The following is an 11,089-nucleotide window of genomic DNA, read 5'->3' on the forward strand; positions in this document are numbered from 1 at the left end:
ATTTTTCTTATATTTCATTTCTCTGATTTATCTTCTTTATAATCTTTTATTTATTTATCTTCTTTAGCTCAGAAGTCATCTGAGGATTTTAAAAGCACTATATATATATATATATATATATATATATATATATATATATATATATATATATATATATATATATAAAGTCTTAATCTCTCTTAATCTTTCTATAAAATTAATTGCAGCTCATGGAAGGCAGATGAATGCTTTTGGTTTTGGTTTAGCAGTAATTGTCAAATGACATATTAAATATCCAGTGTGTATTGTTGTACAGGGACATTTCCGTTGCTCCAGCAGAATTCATTTAGTCAGATCATTGTATACGATTATCATTAGTGGTTATTCTGTTAGGTTTAGGGTTACATGGGGGTCAGAAATACAGACCTTAATGCAAGACCTCAGATCTCAGTATAAGGGTGTTTCAGCACCAAGAGGCGGACAGCTCCCAAAACCAAAACAGCTACTCATCTACTCATGAGCTACTCATAAATCTACTCATGCTAATAAGGCTTGCTTTTTTTTTTTTGCCAATAATTTATTTAAAGTGATGTTTTATACTTCATCTGACATGCAGTACTGTAAAGCTTCTGGTTTAAAGCTATTTACAAATATGCTCTTTAAATGTGTCAGTCGATGAACTACTGAATGAATTCCTATTTGACAAATTATGACATGCATTATTTATGCATGCCATAGTTTTGGAAATGTTTGCTGTATTGAAAAGGACCTAACTGCAGCTGCAAGTAATACCCTGCACGCTGTGAAAGGTCAGGGTGGGGAGCAGATTCACCTGATTAAATCAAATCGACAGTAAATAAGCCAAAAATTCTTGCTTGATGTGTGCGTGTGCTAACCTTTACCTCGAAAGGTTACATTAACAAATTGCATTCAATTAACAGATTGTGATTTGATAATTGTACAGTTTAATCCAATGGTAAGCTACTGAAATACAGTTTCAAACCTCCACTTCAGCTTTCATTATACACATCATGCACAGATGATATTAAATGGAGTCGCTTATGATTCATTTAGGTTTATTTAGTGCTGTCTCTTGTGTACAGTGAGCTGAAACTGCCACCCCTGCTATATGTTTATTTTTGGGTATTTCCTGGTATACTGTAATTATAAGTGCATGACACACACAGGCGCGCACCACTTATAGATTCAGCCTGCTGCAAAAATGCACAATAAACATAGCCTGTGTGGATGGATGACTTTAGACATGGAACTGCAGCCATCTTTGAAGAGGCCTATGGTCTTTTGAAGGAGACGACTGGCTCTTTTGACACACCAGGACACTGGGGAAAAAACTGAGATCAAAACATGATAGAATGTGTGCAAAGGGACTCCATTTAAGGACACATTTAATGCACTATTACAGTCTGTGGTGGAGCACTAGACCGGCAGGGCTTGTGGTCCCTAGAGGCTGTGGGGGGCACAGACTGTTTTTGATGTGGTATTATAAGGGGAGAGGAGGAGACACTAAGGCTCTTTACTGAGTCAAGGAAATATTTAGGATGCGCAAGCTACCAAGTGACTTTTTCTGGTTTAGAAACACCATCTAAAGACAGCAGGTTGACAACAGCTCAATATGAACATGAAAGCATTGTTAGAAAGATTTCATCAACAATTTAAACAAGGATCATTATTAAATGTTTGAATGTATTCATTTAAACAACAGTCTTGGTCAGAAAGTAGCTTTGCAGAGATCCATATGGAGAAGCCTAATGAGAAAGCTGAATGTGATAGAGGCAGGAAAAACTGAGAATAATTAGGAGAAAATGTGATCACCACAGTGAGTGGCCAACGAAAGTAGGGGTGGGGTATGATGCCCACAAAGAGTCCCTTTAACCATGGTGGCTCTCTTGTGCCTTGGAGCTGAGTGGGCAACAGGAGTGGGAGGCCAGATCCGTCCTTACCTTGCGCTGAGTCAAGGTCCTTCACTCAATATGACTGAAAAAAAAATGTGATAAGTGAAAGATAGTGGGAACCAGCTAGGATGGCTCAGACTTCCTGGTTTTCAGCCATTACTATTTTCCTTTGCAGAGGTTAATAATCTTTTAATAGACACTAAGCAATCTCTTGTTCCTATCCTTGACAACACTGTGAAAGAAAGTAATGTTTTAAACTGCATTTTTTGGACATTTAAATGGTTGTTCAACTAAACCAATAATGAAACTCCAAAGCGTTTTTTTTAATTAAAATTTATGTTATGTTTTTCTCTTTTCTAATGATTATTGACTTTCACTGCAAATTGGCATGGGTGTCCAACTAATCCAGTTTTCAGCTATAGCTCAGTGCAATTTGTTGACAGAAAGTCCATGCAAAAATATATTCGCTGTGATTGTGTTTGTAGTTATCACAACCATTTAGAAATGTTGTTCGGAAGCAAATACACCAGCCAGGCACCACATTACCCCTAACGAACGGTACCATGGCACCAACTAAACTGATAAGAAATGTCACCATTATTTTTATTGTCATCTTTCATTAGGGTTAATATGGAGCCTGCTTGGTGCATCTGATGGTGCCGGCATGGTGCTGCATCTTTCTCTTTCTGCCTGTACACACACACAGAGGGAAGGAATGCTGCGGGTTGTCTGGGCTGATTGGTTTCTTCTAAACCTAATCTACCTCCTGTGTGTGAGGGGAAGCATTCAGAGGGGGACTGAGAGAGAGAGAGGGAGAGAGAGAGAGAGAGAGAGAGAGAGAGAGGCCAAAAGAGAAAAAGATTGAGTGAGGTGCCATTGCTTATTTCCATAAATCCATCTGCACACCAGAAACAAGAAAAAAATTAATGAAAGAAGCATCGAATAAAAAAAGCTGTGTAAAATATTTCTGTCACATTCTCCCAATAGCATGCTTGTTTGATATGTCAGCATAATCAAATCATGGCATAAGGGGAGGAATGTGTTCTGCCTTAAAGGCATGATTTTTCAAAGTAAATGCTATTACATTATTTTGCCTCCCCAGCGAAATATTAATTTCACTTCATTATGTGTACTGTTATCAATCTGAGCCATATGTCATTTTTTACATTGTATTACCATTCCAATAACATTTCAATTTACCTGATGCACAATTATAACTACAAGTGTAGAATTCTGGCCACGTTTGCATGGAGTAAAGTGTGTGAAAGCATCCCAAAATTTAGGAAATGTTTCTTTGCCTTTTTATTATTGCTTGTCAGGTTTACTGACCCTGTACATGAAATCTGTATGTGAGCTCTGATTTTACTGATCAGGTTTCATAAAAACATATGTAACAGAGGTTTGTTACATATTTGTTCTCATATTTATTTTTATTGCTGACGATATATGAATATTCCTGCATCAGTACAACATCAGCATGGTGACTTTAATAAGCCTCTAATACAGGTTAATCCATATTTACTGAATGCATATGAAAGCTTGAAAAGAATAATAAATCTCTATTGATTTTTTTCTTTTGATGAATGTTTGTGATTAAAACACCCTTGACATTGCCACTCATCTTGACATTTCATTTTGGTCAAATCCCTTGTGGCTGAGTTGGTTTTCTTAAAATAATTTATTTCAATTTTAGCTTTTGTTTTTTTTTTTTCTTTCAGAACTGTGTTCTGTAGCTTGCATTGTACTTCCCCTCTTATCCGAAGTGGTCATAAGAAAGATTGGCCGTGCTTTATAAGTCATACGTCTGCCAAATTGCATGGGCACTTATCGTGGTCATTAGTTTCCATTCAGATGGTGGAGGGACGGAAGAAAACGCTGCTGTGCTTGGCCGTCTCTGAGCAGCCACATCAGCAGTCGAGCAGAATGTAAGGCTTTCATCGCATCTAGGGATATAATTTCTCAGCTTTTAATAATGCAGTACTGTTCAGCATGGCAGCCATTATATTCCCCCAGGACCCTGGTTGTATAGTCTCAAGAGAACTATAGTTTAAATCAGCAAGGCATATACCAGGATTTGAAGGTGAAGTAAATTTCAAAGCTGCCTTACTTTGACGAGGTGTTTTTCATTCTCTAGATTTTGAGCACTTCACTCATTTTTACAAGTTCTCACTTGTGTACTTTTTTTTTTCTTTCTGCAGAGCTCTTAACAGTTCATGTAAATGATATTCAAACAGATGAATAGCTGTGGATGAACACATGCCCGGAAGGCCACAAGGATCCAAGAAAAATAAGGTAAGCAAAAAGAAAGAGAGACATCCATCTTTCTGAATTTGATTACAATTGTTCTGTGCTCTTATGATATTGTTTGCTGAGCCACAGACATAATTACACAGTTGCTGGAATTAGAAAGGCTTGGCGCAAACCAATAAATGCATTTTATACACATTAATTACCTTCAGCAAAATGAGTCAGAGTGCTGAAAAACGCAGAACAGACGAAGGACAGAGACGGAACTTTGACATAAAGGCGAATGTGGGACTGGACTATATGGTTTGTGGAAAGGGCATGTGGCTCAGTGGCATGACATTATTAACTGGAGATATTTTTTCAGGGCTGCGTAAGTCACCTTATATTACAAAAGGCTCTCTCAGATCATTCGTTTAAAGGTCTTTCAGCTCTGGGTTGAAACATTTCAAGGAGCATGTGACTGGTATTCACCTGAATATAAATCTGTATGTAATTGTGGGAGTATATGAAAATATACTCATATAAAATGTATGGAGTCGAGTTGATGGGAATGGTATGAAATATTCATGGTATGATACCCAGGTAAGCCCTGCATCCCAGGTTTCAGTATGTCACTGCTTTCAAAAAGACAATAAGATATCGTCTTTATAACTCAGCAGCCGTGCAAGGATTTGCTTTAGGGATTTAAAAAAAAAAAAAAAAAAACAGACATCAGTAGTTTATTCAGTGGTTATTGGTTTCATCCATTTGCATTACATTTCAAGTGATATATTGGACCTGGAATTATATTTGTGATGTCAATACCTTGACTGCTATACTATACTATACCATACCATACCATTAATGATACAGTTATTTCATGTTTATTTATCATGATACACCATAATGCTAATATATAATCACACTGCTAGTATGCAGTATGTATATCAAATTGTCTCCTGAATTGTAATGAAATGATATTTTCCTCTTTTTATTCTTATCCTTTAATCCAAGTCTCTCACAGTCTAGGAGGTCAAAGCCTTCCTTCAAGAAACATGAAACCTCTGCATATTTTTAAACTGTTGGTTATGTAACATCACAGGACTGCTGGATGAATGAGGAGGAGATGCTAACTGCACAATTCTGTATACATGAGCAAACAGATACCTTTGATTGCCTAATTTCACTCTCATCAATAGTGCACAGACAGCCAGCAGGCCAACTGGGTTCTTTTTCTTCAAATAACTTGTCACTTGATGAACTTGTTTCCAATAAATATGCACAATACATTGTGGTATACATGATAAACACGATCTACATATTGATTCTGATATAGTTCTGGATATTGTGGAAGACTAGTGATTTTGTTGTTGAAAATATATCAGTGGCAACAACAAGTCATAGTCTACCTCAATGACCAGGACACACTCGCATAATAGTGTTTCATTCACAAGGAGTATTAACAGCTGATAGAATGATAATCATTACTAGCGTAAAGGTTCGTTATCAAGACCTGATAGAACTGGAACATTTGAAATATTCTTTTTAGCATGCTGTTAAGAGACAAAGAAATCCTTGACTTTTTTTTCCTGTCATTATAGGTAATTATCCTTTCCTCCTCTTTTTCATGGCAAACTTCTTTTATGTGCAAGCTGAAAATGTTTTTTTTTCCGACCTGTCAAATAAAGACAATTCACTGAAGTTTCTGTCTCATTCTTGACCAAACAAATAACGAGTGATTATAAACCAAAATAATTTCACACACAATAGAATGGATCATATTATTTCCTTTGTCAGCTTCTATCACAATTCAAGCACAAAGTCCTCCAGGCATTAAAACATAAATCTCTCTCTCATGGCTGTAACAATGCATGATAGGATAGATGCATACAATACAATATCATTCGGCATCCATCAGTCTGAAGATTAACCAATAAATGGCAGCGTAGTTTTAGAAACATAACTGTCCTTTTTTATATCAGTGTAGCATTTATCATTAGAAAAGATGAGAGAGGTTATAATACATATTCACATCACGAGTAGTCATGGCTACCACTCTGATTGGTGTGGTGTACAAAAAGAGACAAGTGTGTCCTTGGCAATTCTTGAGAATCCATTATTTTTCACACTTCATGTCAGTAGACTACAGTTTAAATAATATTAACTGTGATGGATTTCAAAAGGCAACATGCCTATATATACCATATCTGAGAAACCAACACACTAAGCTGTTCAAGATTAAAGAAAATGTAAAAAAAAAAGAATTATATAATCAAAATTTCAGAATTACACCAGGTTACATCAAATTCATGGTGCAAATTATTGAGAAATAACAAACATTATTTGGTGTTTCATTCAATGCATTTACATTCCCTCCTCTTCCCTCCAATTCTTCATTTCGTAGCAATAAGAGGTGTGTGTGCTCAGTCTGAGGCCTTGCTTCATACAAACACTCATGTAATACACAGCATAGCATATTACAATGGGACATTCTTCCTTTCCAATGAACTGATTTTTTTAATTAACATTTTAAATTCTTTTAAGTGAGTTGGGCACACAGATTTAGGAGCATACAAGAGTGTGTAATTTTTTGCAGGAGTGGGGCTACATTGATATTCTTTCAACATTTATATATCAATTGATTACACATTTTGACACCTTCAATCAAATCAGCCTTGTCTGTTGAGTTAGTTTAATATTTTCTGTTTATTTTAAGCTTGAATTGTTTCTGACTCCTCTACTGCACACGTTATGATACTCACATGAAAAAAAAATCTTATAATGCATTTTATTCACTTGACATTTTCATAATGTTAGTATCATTCCTTTTTAATTTTTATTTTAGGAGATATTTTGAGGCCACATGGCAATACAGTATAACAGTAGAAATAGGCCTATATATGTATTTAATCTGATGATATTGCAACCAGAGTTTTGCATATTTCTTTGGTTAATTTCTACTCTCAAACTCTCTGTCCACAATCTCTCCCTGTCACTAAAATATGACAGTTACATTTTATTTGGAGGTAGGAATTTACACTTAACCTGAACATTCCTCAAAGCACATACCTGTTTCTTGTTCCTGTGCATATGCTAAAACTAAATCATTCTCACTTCCTGCATTATTGGTCCACTCTTCACTAAGTTGTGGTCTAACTCATCTGTAGGAATAGCCAATGCCAGTCTCTCTATGCCTAATACATAGCCCATTTCCATGTCCATGTTCTGAACAAAAAAAAAAAAAGAAAAACAAAGCCCATTATTATAAGATGCCTAAAATGAAAGTGAAATAATACATACAATAAATGAGAAATAATATATTCGTTCTTAGACTGTAAAAACAATCATACTCATGTAACCTTCATGCCAGTGGAATGAAGTTTTTTTTTCTGTGGACTTACCAAAGCAGGTAATGTGAGTATACAAAACAAATAGCAATAGCAATATCAAAATACAGTTCAATAACAATATAAATGATGCCACAAAGTTTGTTAATGACAAAATATTTAGTGAGTATTTTTGTGTCTGGCAAAAATATGCAAATTATTCATGAGTAACAGAAATTTGCAGAGCTCTTATGAGGGTGGCACAAAAGATGAGACTGTGAAAAGAGGAGGACTGTGGGAGATTTCAATGTCATATCTTCAGTCAGGTACATAATTGGTACAGCTGGAGCTCACCTACTTGAAATAGCTTAATCAGTTAATAAACTAATGCTCAAATAAATGGTTTGTTGCAGTATGGCAACAACATGCTGTAGATGCCTAAAATGTGCCTATTGTCCTGTTTTGGTAGTCATTGTACTGTCATGTGCTGTTTGCACATATGCATGTGCACTTTATGTAGAAATGTGTAGTCTATTGTACTTCTGTGTTGTTTTATGTAGCACCATGGTCCTGGAGGAACATTGTTTCATTTCACTGTGTACTAACTACCTGTATATGCTGAAATGACAATAAAACCACTTGACTTGACTAGATCACATACCTAATACTAAATAGTATTTACTATTCACTAAAGTAGAAGATAGAACCTAGAACATGTTATAATGTTTCATTCAAATTTACCTGACATTAGCTTACTATCTTAACCCCATGGTTCTAAAACAGGGTCTCTGGGCCGTCATGGGTCTTTGAAACACAGTCAAGGAGTTTTATTTATGTTATGATACAAAGGTGTAGATTATATTAGTGATCATGATTTAACTGAATGGGTTTAATACAAATGTAACTAATTTAAAAACAACTGCAAATATCAACTGAAATCTAGCCATAATGCTTTAGTATAATGATATTTGTGTGTTACCCTGTACAATACGGTTCTCAGCAAACTGAAAGTAGATGGACCTGGAATAATCCAAGACATTGGGATGAAGATGACATATTTGTATTTGTAATAAATACTATTCTCATACAGTCATCTTCTCCTTTATTCTTCTCACTTCATACACATCAGACCACCATATTGGTCTATCTGTTTAGCAGCTTGTAGTTATGGTTTCAAGCTACAGGTATCCTGACCTCCAAAGCATGTGATAGACTCCTATGATTCCCTAGCTTCTCTTCTGCTGCAGTGAGTGTATTTCTTACATTTCTACTGCCTATTCTGGAGAACACTACAGACTTTTTTACAGGGCTTAATGCGTCTAACTACAATAAGGTGGCCAAATGTATTGCTTGTATTCTGTATTCCTTGTTTGTCCTTTCCAGTATGAAAGTGATATCAAAAAATCTTGTAGTTACTTTCTGACAGAAATAAATGATACAGTATTGCTTTTAAACCAGCAAAATTAACACTACATTCTTGCTACCAATTTATTTTCTGTCAGTTAATAGTGTGGTTGCTTGAGTCATCCATATCTCTCTTGGCTTTTGTTGAAATCTTGTTAAGTTTAATCCAGACTTTTATCTAGATAGCTACATAACTAGCTAGGATGCACATGTTCATTTAGCAACAGCCTGGTGGTAAAACAGTGGCAAAAATGTTACTGTGTTAATTCTGTACAAAGAAATACCAACCAATCTCACCAGCTCCTGCAGAAGGGTTCGCTCTCACAGTTATTTTTGTTTGCACCTGCTCATATTATTTATTGTAATTAACTTAGTCAGTTCTGTTTAACAAACTATACACAAATTAATAATTAAATCACTTAACACTACCCTGTTTTTTTTTTTTAGCTGACACAGTTTCAGTTGCTGACTGTCAAGAACAGCACGATGTACAAAATGTTATCAATTAATCAATTGGGAAACTGTAAACTTATAACTGAAACCATAAGCATGGTAAGGTTATAACTGTAACTGTAGGATTATAACTGTAATGTTATAACCAAAACTGCAAAAGTATAACTGTAACTGCAAGTATATAAGTGTAACTTTAAGGATATAACCATGACTGTGAAGTTATATCTGCTCAACTGTACTATTATAAATCTAACTGTAAGGTTATAAAGGTAACTGTAAAGTTGTAACTGTAACTGTAAGGAAATAACTGTAACTTTAGCGATATAATTGTATCAGTAAGGTTACAACTCTAACTGTAAGTTTATAATTATAACTGTAAGGCTATAACTGTAAAGGTTATAACTGAAACTGTAAGGTTATAACTGAAATGTTATAACTGTAACTGAAAGGTTATAACGGTAACTGAAAGGTTATAACTGTAACTGTAAGGTTATAACTGAAAGGTTATAACTGTAACTATAAGGTTATAACTGAAAGGTTATAACTGTAACTGTAAGGTTATAACTGTAAGGTAACTATAAGGTTATAACTGTAACTGAAAGGTTATAACTGTAACTCTAAGGTTATAACTATAAGGTTATAACTGTAAGGTAACTGTAAGGTTATAACTGTAACTATAAGGTTGTAACTATAAGGTTATAACTGTAACTGTAAGGTTATAACTGTAACTGAAAGGTTATAACTGTAACTGTAAGGTTATAACTGTAACTATAAGGTTATAACTATAAGGTTATAACTGTAACTATAAGGTTATAACTATAAGGTTATAACTGTAACTGTAAGGTTATAACTGTAACTATAAGGTTATAACTATAACGTTATAACTGTAACTGTAAGGTTATAACTGTAACTATAAGGTTATAACTGTAACTGAAAGGTTATAACTGTAACTATAAGGTTATAACTGTAACTGTAAGGTTATAACTGTAACTATAAGGTTATAACTATAAGGTTATAACTGTAACTGTAAGGTTATAACTATAACTATAAGGTTATAACTATAAGGTTATAACTGTAACTATAAGGTTATAACTATAAGGTTATAACTGTAACTGAAAGGTTATAACTGTAACTGAAAGGTTATAACTGTAACTGTAAGGTTATAACTGTAACTATAAGGTTATAACTATAAGGTTATAACTGTAACTGTAAGGTTATAACTATAACTATAAGGTTATAACTATAAGGTTATAACTATAACTATAAGGTTATAACTATAAGGTTATAACTATAAGGTTATAACTGTAACTGTAAGGTTATAACTGTAACTGAAAGGTTATAACTGTAACTCTAAGGTTATAACTGTAACTGAAAGGTTATAATTGTAACTGTAAGGTTATAACTATAAGGTTATAACTGTAACTGAAAGGTTATAACTGTAACTGAAAGGTTATAACTATAAGGTTATAACTATAAGGTTATAACTGTAACTGAAAGGTTATAATTGTAACTGTAAGGTTATAACTATAAGGTTATAACTGTAACTGAAAGGTTATAACTGTAACTGAAAGGTTATAACTATAAGGTTATAACTATAAGGTTATAACTGTAACTGAAAGGTTATAACTGTAACTGAAAGGTTATAACTATAAGGTTATAACTATAAGGTTATAACTGTAACTGAAAGGTTATAATTGTAACTGTAAGGTTATAACTATAAGGTTATAACTGTAACTGAAAGGTTATAACTGTAACTGAAAGGTTATAACTATAAGGTTATAACTATAA

The sequence above is a fragment of the Pangasianodon hypophthalmus genome, chromosome 11 (assembly GCF_027358585.1).
Source record: "Pangasianodon hypophthalmus isolate fPanHyp1 chromosome 11, fPanHyp1.pri, whole genome shotgun sequence".
Classification (NCBI taxonomy): Eukaryota; Metazoa; Chordata; class Actinopteri; order Siluriformes; family Pangasiidae; genus Pangasianodon; species Pangasianodon hypophthalmus.